Source organism: Capsicum annuum, chromosome 10, assembly GCF_002878395.1.
Source record: "Capsicum annuum cultivar UCD-10X-F1 chromosome 10, UCD10Xv1.1, whole genome shotgun sequence".
Lineage (NCBI taxonomy): Eukaryota > Viridiplantae > Streptophyta > Magnoliopsida > Solanales > Solanaceae > Capsicum > Capsicum annuum.
In genome coordinates, this window is record NC_061120.1 from 47,168,383 (window position 1) to 47,182,168 (window position 13,786).

Consider the following 13,786-nt stretch of genomic DNA (forward strand, 5'->3'; position numbering starts at 1 on the left):
ATGACCATGGCAGTTCATACAATATTGATTGTACCTTCTAGGCTTATGGTGGCTTATGATAGGTTATTTACTTTTCTGCACTAATTGGCTTATGAGGGCTAATTTTATAGTTATGATTTCCTGTGTTGATGCTTATGTTATGTTGTCATTCCAGTTTATTTATTTATCTATGCACAACAATGTTAGAGTGGTTATCAGGTTTGCCTCTATACCTTGACTTAGTTATGATATCTTGTATTTTATAATACTTATATCCTGATTCAGCTTAGTCGACTAATGATGCCTACTGAGTACCCATGTTTGGATACTCATACTACATTATTTACCTTTTTGGTAAAAATCTGAGTACTAGATGCCTTTATTGATTAACATTTGTGTTGTATTGAATTTCAGAGATAAAGTGAGCTCTTAGAGTTGGAGTTTCCCATTTTCTTCAGTCTTACTTATGTCTATTCTTTTGTTTCGAGATAGATTGTATTGACTATTGTAGATTCTTGAGTTATTTTTATATATTTATAGTTTTGGATCTACCAGGTCATGGGATTTGGTTCTTAATGTTTAGCTACCCTTGGATTATTCCTACTCTTTTATTTATTTATGAACTGTGTTGTTGACTTTCGATCTTATTAGGCATTCCCACCAATTGTGTTTAGATTTGGGTTATAGTTTAGCTTACCTCCTAGCAGTACATAGTAGGTGTCATCATAACTTATAAATTTGGTCGTGACAAATTGGTATAAGAGCCTAGGTTGCATCGCTATTGTTGGTACATGAGCAATTGTCTAGTAGAGTATTGTGGATCCAAATGATGACGTCCGTTTTCTATCTTCAAGAGTCTATGGGACATTATTATATATTATTTACTTTTTTCACTCATTTTATACTAAGAGTCTGAGTTAGTTATAGAACATTCATTTGACTTCACTCTTATGCAGATGGCTAGGAAACTTGCCACCACTACTCTAGATGATGGTCCCAAGACTTAGACTAGGTATACTACTCCTATTCATGGATGACCCAAATATTGTGGACAACTGTGAGATGTGTCCTAGCTAGGGACCACGATAGGAGGCCTCCACCAGACCCTATTACCACTCTCGAGCCAAAGATTCTTTCACCTCAGCCAGCGATGAGCTAGGGACCAGCCCAGGCTGCACCTGAATTTATTTCTTCTTCAGTGCTTAGAGATTCTTTGGTTCAGCTTTTGGGGTTAGTTGGTGGTGCACCATCTGATGGTACACAGTTTAAAGATTAGAGTGGTACTAAGGTAGGGGCACAACCTGTAGTTATGGCTCCCAGAGTTGAGGTCCCTCTTGCATCGGTGGTTGCTCCATCGGTAGTTGCTCAGACTGTGGTTTCCCAGCCTTCTATGTCTATCGAGGAGTAAAAGATGTTGCATAGATTCTTGAGATTAGTTCTGCCTAGGATTTCTGGTGGTCCGAGCGAGGATGCATATGATTTTTTGACTACTTGTGAGATAGGCTCTATAATTTGGGCTTAGTTGAGACTTATGGTATGGATTACACTACCTTTTAGTTGGAATTGGTTTCTCAACATTGGTGGAGAGATTATATTCATTCCAGGCCAGCTGGATCTTCTTCTTTAACATGGACCAAGTTCTCCAAGATTTTCTTAGAGAAGTACATGCCCTGCAGCCTCAAAGATTGATTAAGAGATCATTTTTCAAGATTGGAGTAGGTCACTATGATAGTGGTAGAGTATGAGGCTTGTTTTCATAAGTTGTATATGTATACTACTTCTATTTTGGGTTCTGAGTATGAAGGGGTTTGTTGCTTTATGCGAGGAGTAAGGCTTTCACTTTCCATATTTACTCAGAGTTTAGGTACTGTGAGTAGGTCTTTTGCTAAGGTTTCTGACCACACTCATATGATGAAAGAGATGCACATGAGGCCAGTGGGGGCAGCGATAGAGGCTTAGGTATCAAGGTGGTTTTATTGGAAGTTGTTGTAGTTCCCGATTTAGAGGTAGCAATTCTCATGGTAGATATCGTTCGCGTCCATAGTATCAGCCTCAGAGTCAACCTAGTATACCTCTTTGACAGAGTTTTAGATTACTATAGAGGTCAGTCTAGTGCTAATGATCACATTGGTCAGGGTGGTGGTCTGTCTTTTAGGGGTTCATCTTCTCATTATTCTATCAAATTTCACCATGATAGGTGCACCTTTTTATTTTTTGCCTTTACCTTTTTATTTGAGTGTATTATGGTTCTCATACCTACTAATAATTGTATGTCCAGGTAGATTTATATCAATTATTTTATGACTTAATATAAAGTTTATGATTACATGACTACCCCATGTATTATTTCTTTTAGCAGTAAATAGAGTAGATCAATGTTGATATTTTCCTTGGGGGTGTGGCATTTGGGTTTGAGTCTCATTTACCTTGGCATATTGGCCTTCTTATAGCCCTAGAGTAGCACTTGCTATTTTTTTTCATTTTTGGTACCTCATATTCCATTATATTGATTTTTATATTATTATTGCAATTATTTTATTATTTGATGTTGATTGATCCTCGCTTGGAAGCCTACTAGGTTCTTAGTATCTAGTTAGAATTACCTTCTTCACGATTCTTATTCATTGACTTGGGCAGGTAGATTGGTTAAATGATTTCTCTCTTGTAACAAGGTGAGGTTGGATGTTTTCTCTTCTGTTAGGGTATACTAGATTTGATGTGGAGTGGATTATAGCAGAGAAGGTAAGTTGATCTTCTGTTATTCTACTATGGTTATAGAGATGACAATTGACTATATTGTATGTTCTTGAGTTTAAGATTCTAGAACTTGCTTCCTGGGTCGTAGGTTTTATCATTGACTATCTCTCTCTGTGTGATTCATTTCTGAGTATGACCAATTTAGGGTTTATTCTTCCAATTTAACTACTTCATCACTCAATAGTGGTTTTGATGTTCATGTTGAGAAGTCTTGGATTCATATTTCAAGTTTGTTGGGTTTGTCTCCCTGACGGTTTATTATTGGTATTGGTGTGAATTGGGTACTCAATTGTTGTCATTATGTGGTTCTTGTTTTAGTAGATTTAAGAGAGTTAGAGATAGGTGATCTTTCCTACAACCGCTTCTTAAGATGGAGAATTGGAAATTGTTATCTTGAGTTATGTGGTTTATATTTTTGTAGTGGTCTTGGCCTTGGCATTGGTCTTAAGATTCATACTCTATTCTTTGGTGATGTGATTCAAGTGCTGATTAGGTTAAGGTTTTCCAACTTGGGTGGATTCAGAAAATCCTCATTACAGAACTTGTTCAGATGAATAAGACTTGGTGGAGTGCTTCTCCTTAGTGATATGTGTCTACGGATTTTTGTTGTCGAGATAGAGCATTGGATTGATTAGTTTCTGGCTAAAGTTGCATTTATCCAAGTTTCTTGAGTTTTGGTTATCTCTAGTATGGTTTGTAGCCTTAGTGAGTTCTTGAGTATATCCTGTTTTTTATCTTTAGTGGATATAGAGTTAGTTGCTTGTGTTTTAAGCCAGTGATTTATTCTCTGTTGTAATTTTTTCCTTTAGCTATATTTCAGTTTTAATTTTAATATGATTCAATAAGGATAAATTTTATTTGGATAGTAAGGTCGATTTAAGTATTTGGATTTAGTTCAGGATTATTGAATCAGTTTGGATTTGATGTCTTGGAATGACGATTTGAGGGTTATGATAAATTGGTAGTGTGGAAGCTTACCCATCTTCTTGTTTGGTTTGGGTAGTTGAGATCGAGCGGTTCAGCTTTAGTGTCAAGAATTTAGTCTAGAGTTGTAGAGTTTAGGTGCATCCTTTATTTTTAGATTTGACTTTGTAAGGATTTCATCTATAGGCTAGATATGCCAACTCCATGGTTACCTATTCAAACTTCTTCAATTTAGATGGATTATGGTTGATAGGTGTTCAGATGATAGTCCATTGGTACGGTATTGGTTCCTTCATCTTGGACCTTGGGTTTTCAATCTTTGTTGGGATTTTTGGATGATTTACTAAGTAGGAGTGGTATGCTTGAGTTGGAAGCATCATGTCTTATTTCTTAGTTAGTGGAGCATCCTAGAGCGGATCATTTAGTGGTGTGTAGTTGTTCTTTCGACTCCTAGCTTCCAATTTTGATGGTCATTTAGACCAGTTGTAGCATCGACATAGATTGTAGACTTTTGTTATCTCCATTTATGGGCCCAAGTAGCGGCTTATTGGTTTATTCTCATGTTTCCATTATGGATATCAATGGATCAGCTTCAGTTCTTCAAAGTTAATTTGATGGAGTTTCTTGGAAAGGACTCAGGTGACCTTCTGCTTATTTTGGAGTGGGTAGCAGCTTTGGAAAGGCAAAAGAAGATTATATTCGGATTTGGAGTTAGTTGCATGACTCATGCTTTAGTTTGCCTTTAGCTTGGATGGGTTTTTATTTGATTATGCTGGTATCAGTGTTATATGGATTTGCGTCTATCAGCCCTCCAGGGCTCAATTAATTGCCAGTTAATGGTTGAGGTTAAGTTTTGGTCATTTGAGAAGGGAGGAAATAAATTTGGTTGAAAAAGGGATACCTATAGAAAAATCCTTTAGAAGTCTTGTCTCTTTGTTGAAGTTATCTAAGAAGTCATGATCGGAGCATTTGAGCCCAATATCTCGTCCCTTGGAGCTTTCGTGATCTTCCTATCCATTTACTTTCACGGATGAATATCCTTTTAGTAGTGGATATTGTAATGACCCTCCAGGTCATTTCCTTGATTTATGTTCATTTATGATGTATTGATATTTCACAGTACCTACAAGACATTTACGACTTATCAGAACTGTCGGTTTTGTTATTGGATAATTCATTTGAATTTATGTTCAATTCTGCGTTTAGGAGCTTTTATTCTTTAGGATTTGGTTTCTAACCAAAACTCCTAGTATATGACCTCAAATAAGAATTCCAACAATGCCATTAGGGGGACCCTTGTTTTAGGTCTCGAGGCATTCAAACTCATTTTGGGCTATTTGGTACTTTATGTGAAAAATGAAACTATAGGTGTGGGCCCCACACTTGTCAAAACATTCTCAGATGAAAATTTTGATGATTCCATTGAGTCTGCACCGTCGAATTTGGCATGGTAGCATATTTTATTTGTGCACACGGGGTTCTGAATGAATCTCGAGCACCCGATCTAAGTCCATTTCAGACTTACCAAAATCTGGTGCATTAAGTTGCTAATGTGACCTCTTAAGCGGTTATCGCGTATGCGACATTATATCTCTTAAGCGACATTGACTCTCTGCTCCTAGCCTCTTGAGTGATGCTTTATTCGCTTAAGCGGGCATTGCTTAAGCAGTCTGGGAGTCACTTGAGTGATACCCAACCAGGCTTGCTAAATCGCTTAAGTGATGCTGGAGCTACTTAAGCAGTTATCGCTTAAGAGACAAGGTGGTTGCTTAAGCGACACCTGGTAGCTTTAATTACCTTTTCCCCACCCAATTTTTCATTAATTCTTCCACCATTTTTACACCAAGTTGAGAGCTCAAAGGGAGGAAAAAGTGTGAAATCATTCACATAAGTTAAGGTAAGCTGACCAAACTCTTCTTGGTCATTTCCCATTAATTTTTCCTTTAATTTTCATCCTAATTCATGATAAATTCTTAGCAATTAGATCTTAAATTCCTTAATTTTGAGGTTTGATTTGAGACCCGATTTGTGGTCCGTTTGTGCTCAATGTTTGAGCACACATTCATTATCCTTCGTGGGACCTCATGACGGGTTTAATTTTGGATTCTATTTGTGGGACCTGTGGGCTCGTTCTTGACCCAAAATTTAACCCGACCGTTAGTATAGCTATATGAGTCTTGTTTTACTCTTAACAATGTATATATAACTATTTTGATAGTGTGACAACATTTCAGGATCATGGAATGAAGATGGATGATTCGTGGATGATTCAAGTATTGCAATTCAACATCGAGGTAGGATTTTGTCTACTTTTCTTCTTTAGATGGAGTTTGATATATGTTACATGTTAGATAGGAATGTTAGGAAGTGATTGTTGGTACAACATCGTGACTTAGCCTAAAATTATGAGTTTGGAGATTAGATGGGTGAATTGACCCTTAAGGTGAAATACTTATTTTGCTTCTAGAATCATATTACCCTAGGTTGCTAGAATATTATGTATATTTAAGACTAATGAGCCTTTAGTATGATATTTAATATGATTCTCGGTGGATTTTGATGGTTTTTCCCGAATTATGAAGTTATGGTTATGTCGGACACATTATTGGGCCCAAGTCCACGATCACGATATTGGTTGGATTTCGGGAAGTTTTTTTATCCTTATAAAGGAAGTGGTTGTAGTTTATAGACATATTGGTTCTTATAGTCGTATGTTTTTTACACTGGTGATGGCATGCATAGATTCCCCATATTCATGATCACTTAGACGGTAAATGGTACAATTCCAATTAAAAGATGGTTTTACTACTATTTTCTCAAAAAGAGATCTATTCCCATTTTAACTTTTAAAATAGATTTCTTTGTAATGGGAATCACACCACATTAATGAGTAACTAGACATAGTGATCGATGATGATAATGGTTATTGGAAATCCTAGATCAGGACCATCTTGATGTATACGGGTACTCCCGAACCCCCTAGGGGCCCCTTTTTCTGTAAGCTATCATGCTAGAAAAGAGAGGTCACCGTAGGTCCTGCCTTTGCAGGCTATCAATCTCGAGGAGGTATATACACTGGTTTACTTTATGGTACTTGGATCGATTATGGTATTATGGACTTACATGGCATTCAGTCTTGCATGCGCATTGTCTATTACCAGTATGTCCTATATCTATAAGCCTTATAGGGGATGCATAAGTATAGGTATAAGTGATGCATGCACCATATTGTGTTTTGCATGTATCTATCAGTCCAATGGAGGGTTTCATAGGTATAGGCTTTGACTGTTGTTTGCTAAATGTTGGTAAAACCTTCCAAGCCTATATCGATGGTGGTTTATAAAAGGATCGGTTAGGTATTATTTATCTAGACTATCCAGTTATTTTCCATTGTTATTGTTATGATTATGGTTAGTTCGTGACATGTTGGTCATTGGACTGGTATTGATATTCGAAGTATGATTCTAATTCCTTTCTTTTATTATTATTTTATAATAGATAATTATCTCATATTAGATGTTTGGAGTAGAGGTCCTGATTATGTTAGTACTAGTTCTTACTATGATTAGGAGGCCATAAGATGCTAGTATGACTACTTTAGGATGTACCTTTTGGTTATCCTTGTCTATGTACATACATTTATATATATAGTTATGGTATTACCTATATCTTTACCTTCCTTCTTGTGTTCATGTTGTATATCCATTCCTTGACCGGGTATACTATTTTATATCTTGTATCTGCTCTTTATTTGTATATAGGCCAACGATATACGGTATAGTGCTTAGGTTCTTTAGTATGGCTAGAATAGAATAGTTTGTCCTTTGGTCTCCTTAACTTTACTATGTTAGTTTCCTGGATATTTAGGTGTATTTTACATTCTAGCTTGGATGTTATTTATATTTGCATTATCTTTGGAGCTCTATCAACAGTTACCTACTGACTACCACATGTTTCGTAGACATACTATACTTCTGCAACCTATAAATTACATTACGGGTTCTTGCCATTATTGTGTGCATAGTATGGAGCAGCTATGGTTCGGATATGTAGGGTGAGCTTCTGGAATTTTGAGTATTACTACTCTCCCTCTTATGTGCTACACTAGTCTCTATATTGTGTTTAGAGATGGGTTGCATCGGTCTATTCTTTTAGTACCTCATTTTGTAGTCTGATTTTATTAGAAGCTCTTGTATTGATTTCACCAGGTTTTGGGACTATCTTATGTATTTTAGTCGTTCATGTTATATATTGAGCAATCTTTCTTCTTTTCTCTAGGTAGTTTGTTATAAGTAGTTTCAAGGTGCGGGGTTGGCTTACCTAATAACGGGTTATAGTATGTGCCATCATGACCTGAGAAATCGGGGAAGTGATATGATTTTCATATTAATAACAAATTTCATTCAACTACCACACTCTCAAATTTGAGCCAAACCTAGACTAGCCCTAAATTACTCAGCTTTTACCTCCTAATTCAGTGTAATGACATTTTGGATCGTTATATCAGTAAACTCTTGATAATTTTATTATTGTTGTGAACTTATAAGAAGACATTCTCCACCAATATACAAGCATACAACTTGAAACATGGGTTAAGGATAACATTAGAAAAAAATAAACTCGCCTAAACCTAGAGAACAAAGGAAGTTTAGTGTTTTACTAGGCCATAGGTTAGCTTGAGGTCACTTATGAATCTAAGCATCATGTTATGACTAGGGGCAGTCTCGGGTTATGACACGCACAAACCATGTGTGGGAACTGGCTGGAGAGAATATAAGGAGGGATGGCACTTCTCGTTGTGCAGCTCAAGTAGAAAGAGTGAGATAGGAAGTACCATATCGAGCAGAACTAAACAGAGCTAGAAGAGAGAGAGAGATCAAGTACCCCTGGCTTTTCCATTCTTTCCAACATATAATGAGTCGGAGAAAGATATGGGAAATGTTGAGCCTAATGAAATAGGATCTATCATTCCTTTTGAGTTTTCTTATGGGGTGAAATTTGATATTACGAGTGTTGTGATCCAGTTGCTGATCTAAAAGTTATTTTGTTGGTCTACGACTGATGATGCCAACATACACATCATAAATTTTGTAGGGATCTACACTTCGTATAATTTACCTGGGGTAAGTCAGAAAGCTTTGAGGCTCAAGTTATTCCTATTCTATCTAATAGGTGAAGAGACATTATGGTTAGGGGAACTACCTCATGGATCCATCACTAATTGGAATGAGTTGGACAACATATTATTGGACCTTATACTTCTCGTCACTTCAAAATATGACTCGTATGGAGTCTTCTCTTCCCTTGGATAAAACTTGGCCAATATCATACTGACCAACATATGACTAGGGTCCCTAGACCCTACCCATACTACACAACTGGTATGGTGAGTCGTATGATCAACAGAAGGTTCAAAACTCAGAAATTTCCTAGGCTAATACCCAAGGTGTTTCAATTTTCCCCCACTTGGGTCATTTATCCTCGAATGATGAAAAGGGTAGTACAAGCACGATTTACACCCGAACACCCCTACTCTAACCTTTAATTAAGTTAGAAAATAAAGATGTAAGGAAATCCATCTTTCCTTTAACTAAGTTAGAAAAAAAGATGTTATGAAGAACACATACCTTCCGCATGAACTTCTAGAGCAGAAAAAAGGAACGAATATTTGGACTTCATGTCCTCTTCATCTTCCAAAGTAGTCTCTTCAACCTTGTGGTTCCTCCATAGAACCTTTACCGAGTACACGTCCTTGGTTCGCAACCGATGAACCTGTCGATCTAAGATCTCAATTGGGACCTCTTCATAAGATAAGGAATTCAAAATACCAATATCTTTGATAGGCACGATTAGAGATGGATCACCCATACACTTTCTCAAGATAAAACATGGAAGACCAGGTGAATAGAGCTCAAACTAAAAGGAAACTCCAACTCATACGCAACATTGCCAACCCACCTCAAAACTAAGTTCTGACCAACACACCAGGGACAGATCTTCCCTTTCTTATCGGACTGCATCACTTTCTTCATAGGAGATACATTCAAGAACACCCTATCCCCAACCTCAAACTCTAAATCCCTTCGTCGCACATCCTTATAGGACTTTTGGCAACTGTGGAAGTCTTAAGTCTATTCCAAATCACCTTCACCTTCTCCATAGCTTGGTGAACCAAATTCATGCCAAACATCTGCGCTTCACCAACCTTAAACCACCCCATAGGAGATCTACACCTTCTACCATACAATGCTTCAAATGGTGCCATTCCAATGCTAGAGTGGTAGATATTATTGTAAGCAAACTCTACAAGAGGAAAATGCTTAACCCAATGATAAGTAGGGAATTACCACTCATTTACACTCCACTTCCATGCACACTACTATGATTTGAGTTTCTAAATTAGAAAACTTTTCTATTAAATGCACTAATTCCTATGTTTTGTAGGTACAAAGTTTTTTAGATGAAAGAAGGCAAAATGAACTGAAAAATATCAAAGCAGGAAGAGAAGTGCAAAAGCTGGAAAACCTATGCAGACTAGGCCTTAGGTACTACGACCACGGAGTGGCCACCGTGATCGCAGCAAGTTAAGAAAGTCAGAAGGTAGTGATTGTGTAAAGAAGGCAGCAATCGTGGTGAAGCTAGTGCGATCACGGTATTGGAGGATTTTTATCCAGGGTCAAAGTTGTAAAAGAACATAGCCAACCCCAAATTTCCATTTAAAAGGCTCGAAACCCTTAATGAAATCTATCATTCTAGAACCCTACCACCCATTCTTAGTTTAGGGGTTTTGTAATTTCTTAGAGCTTTGAGCTAGATTTGTACTAATCTTGAGCTAAGAAGACATTAGAGTGACTTTTAAGTGTAGATTTGGCATCACCTATGGAAGATTCTTTGGATTCTAAAGTGTGGTTTTCCCTTTCTTTATCTTCTTATGGATAACTTTGATGGAAATATTGGTTTATTTGTGTTTATTATCATTATGATTTGCTAGATCTACCTCTTGGGATTATGCTAAAATAGGATGCATTTGTGTGTAGGTTGTGATATATTTTTTATACTCTAGTTGGTTGATAATGGGTTCCACTATTGCTTGGCTGAAATGGTTGAGATTTGTGGGTGAAAGCCCTAAATACCCGAATAGGTTTGGTTGGTGAAAATCCTAAGATCTTGAAATCCTATACCATCCTTGAAAGAGGTGTTTGGGTGAAATTTAGGAACCCTCATCATCCTTGAAATAGGGATGTGGGAACCAAAGCAGTAGTAGACAAATTATGGGTATGTCTTGCCAATTTTTCACTATCTTAGACATAAGGGTGATGAGGAGGTTGACTGTACCATGGATATTATACTAGAAATAAGGTACCCAATTGAGGTATTGGGTGGCTTTAATTTGACACACTTATTAGGTACTCAAAAGGGTCAATGAGTGACATCTTTGAGGTTTTGTTGAAAAATTAGCCTCAAAGACCTTAAACCTAGCCTACCACATCATCAACGATTAGAATTTGCATCGAATCATCATGTTCCATGCATAGTTTGCCCCTAGGAAAGCATAATCCCAATATCCATTTTAATTGATTATACTCAAATTATTCTTAGTCTCTAATTAGTCCCTTAGAATCCCAAGAATTACTCTAACATTGGCAAACATTGAAAACCCCCAAACCATTTTGTACCATAGGTTTGAAACTAGCAAGCAACTACTATTTTGAATTTACTCAATCGTCACTCACATTATTCCTAGTGGATTTGACTCGAATCTTAGTTGGGTAAATATATTTACAACGATTGCCTTGCACTTAAGTTGATATGTAAGTTGAGCGTTATCACCCAACTACCACCATAGTCATTCATATAAGCTCGATGTATGTCCTCTAACGTCTGAATAGGTCTCTCTGCTTTCCCATCCAATTGCAGGTTAAAAGTAATACTAAGACTCATCCTGGTCCCTAAACATTCTAAAATGACTGCCAAAAGTGGGATAAAAACTGCATACCACATTTGAGATAATAGAAATTGGTACCCCATGAAACTTCACAATCTCATGGAGATATAATGTCGCATAATCCTCAGCCGAGAAGTTTGTCCTTACTAGCAAAAAGTGAGCAGACTTTGTCATCCTATCATGATGACCTAAATTGAAAACTGATTTCGATACCGAGGAAGTCCGGTAACGAAATCCACATTGATCACTTTCCACTTCCATATAGGAAACTCAATTTCTTGATACAATCTTCCAGGCCTTATGAGTTCAACTTTCACTTGTTGACACACCATGCACATGGCCACAAAATTACACACATCCCACTTCATATTGTTCTATCAATACATCTCCTTAAGGTCATGATACATCTTTGTTAAACCAAAATAAACAACATAGCACTACCCATGCTCCTCAGCCAATATCTTTGATAACGCTCAACTTACATGATAATTTAAGTGCAAGGCAGTCGTTGTCAATATATTTACCCAACTAGGAGTCAGGGCCAAATCCACGAGGAACAATGTTAGTGGCGATTGACTAAGTTTGAAATAATAGTTTTTTGCTAAATTCAAACCTAGGGTACAAGATGGTTTGGGGGTTTTCAATGTTTTCTAATGTGAAGGTAATTTTTGGGATTCTAAGGGACTAATTCGAGACTAAGAATAATTAGAGTATAATCAATTAAAATGGATCTTGGGACTATGCTAGGGGAAATTTATTCATGGTAATATGATAATTCATTGCAAATTCTAATCGTTGATGATGTGGTAGGCTAGGCTTAAGGTCTTTGAGGCTAGTTTTTTAACAAAACCTCAAAGATGTCACTCATTGACCTTTTCGAGCACCTAACGAGTGAGTCAATTAAAGCCACCCAATATCTCAACTAGGTATCCCTATTTCTAGGATGCTCGTACTATAGTCAACCTCCTAATCAACCTTATGTATAAGATAGTGAAAAGTTGGCAAGACATACCCATAAATTGTCTACTATTTCTTTAGTTCCCACATCCCTCTTTCAAGGATGATGAGGGTTCCTAAGGTTCACCCAAACCCCTTATCCAAGGATGGTTTGAGCTTTCAAGAGCTTAGGATTTTCAGCCATCAAACCCATTTTAGTATTTGGGCCTTTCACCTACAAATTCCATTCACTTCAACTAAAGAAATAGTAGAACCCATCATCAACCAACTAGAATCTACACAAATATATCACAGACCACATACAATTCTATCCTATTCTAGCATAATCCTAAGAGGTAGATCTAGTAAATCATAATAATAATAAACACAAATAAACCAATATTCCCATCAAAGTTATCCATAGGAAAATAAAGAGAGGGAAAACCACATTTTAGAATCCAATGAATTCTATAATGGGTGATGCCAAATTTACACTTAAAAGTCACTCTAGTGTCTTCTTAGCTCAAGATTAGTACATGTTTTGCTCCAAGCTCCAAGAAATTACAAAAACCCTAAACTAAGGATGGGAGGTAGGGTTGTGGAATGTTGATTTACAGTCAATGATGGAATAAGGGTTTTGAGATCTTTTTATGAGAATTTGGGGTCGGCTATGTGCTTTAACAACTTTGCCCCTTGCTGAAAATTCTGCTATCCCTCGATCGCATGTCGATCTTCTATGATCGCGACTCCGCGATCGCTGAATTCCTCAAGCGATCTCAGGCTGCTGACTTTTTAACTCTCCGCGATCGTGATGGACAATCCGCGATCGAAGTACTTGAGGCCCAATCTGCATAGGTTTTCCAAATTTTGCACTTCTCTTCTCACTTTGATCATCTTTCAGCTCATTTTTCCTCTTTACATCTCAATATTTGTGTACCTATAACACATGGAAATTTGTGCAATTTCATGATATTTTTTCCTCATTCATACCTTCAAAACATATTAATGTATGTACAAATCAAATGTTAGTGAGTGGTAAATTCAACACTCATCAACACCCCCAACTTAAATCTTTGCTTGTCCTTAAGCAACACCACTTCTTACTTTATGAGACTATACAATTGTGAGCCCAGTTGCGCCACCGGATTATCACAATGACTTTGAATTTGATTTGCACCCAATATTTGCACTCATGCATGGGTGAATCTATTTCCACCACTCCCCTTGGTATGAAACACAATTTTA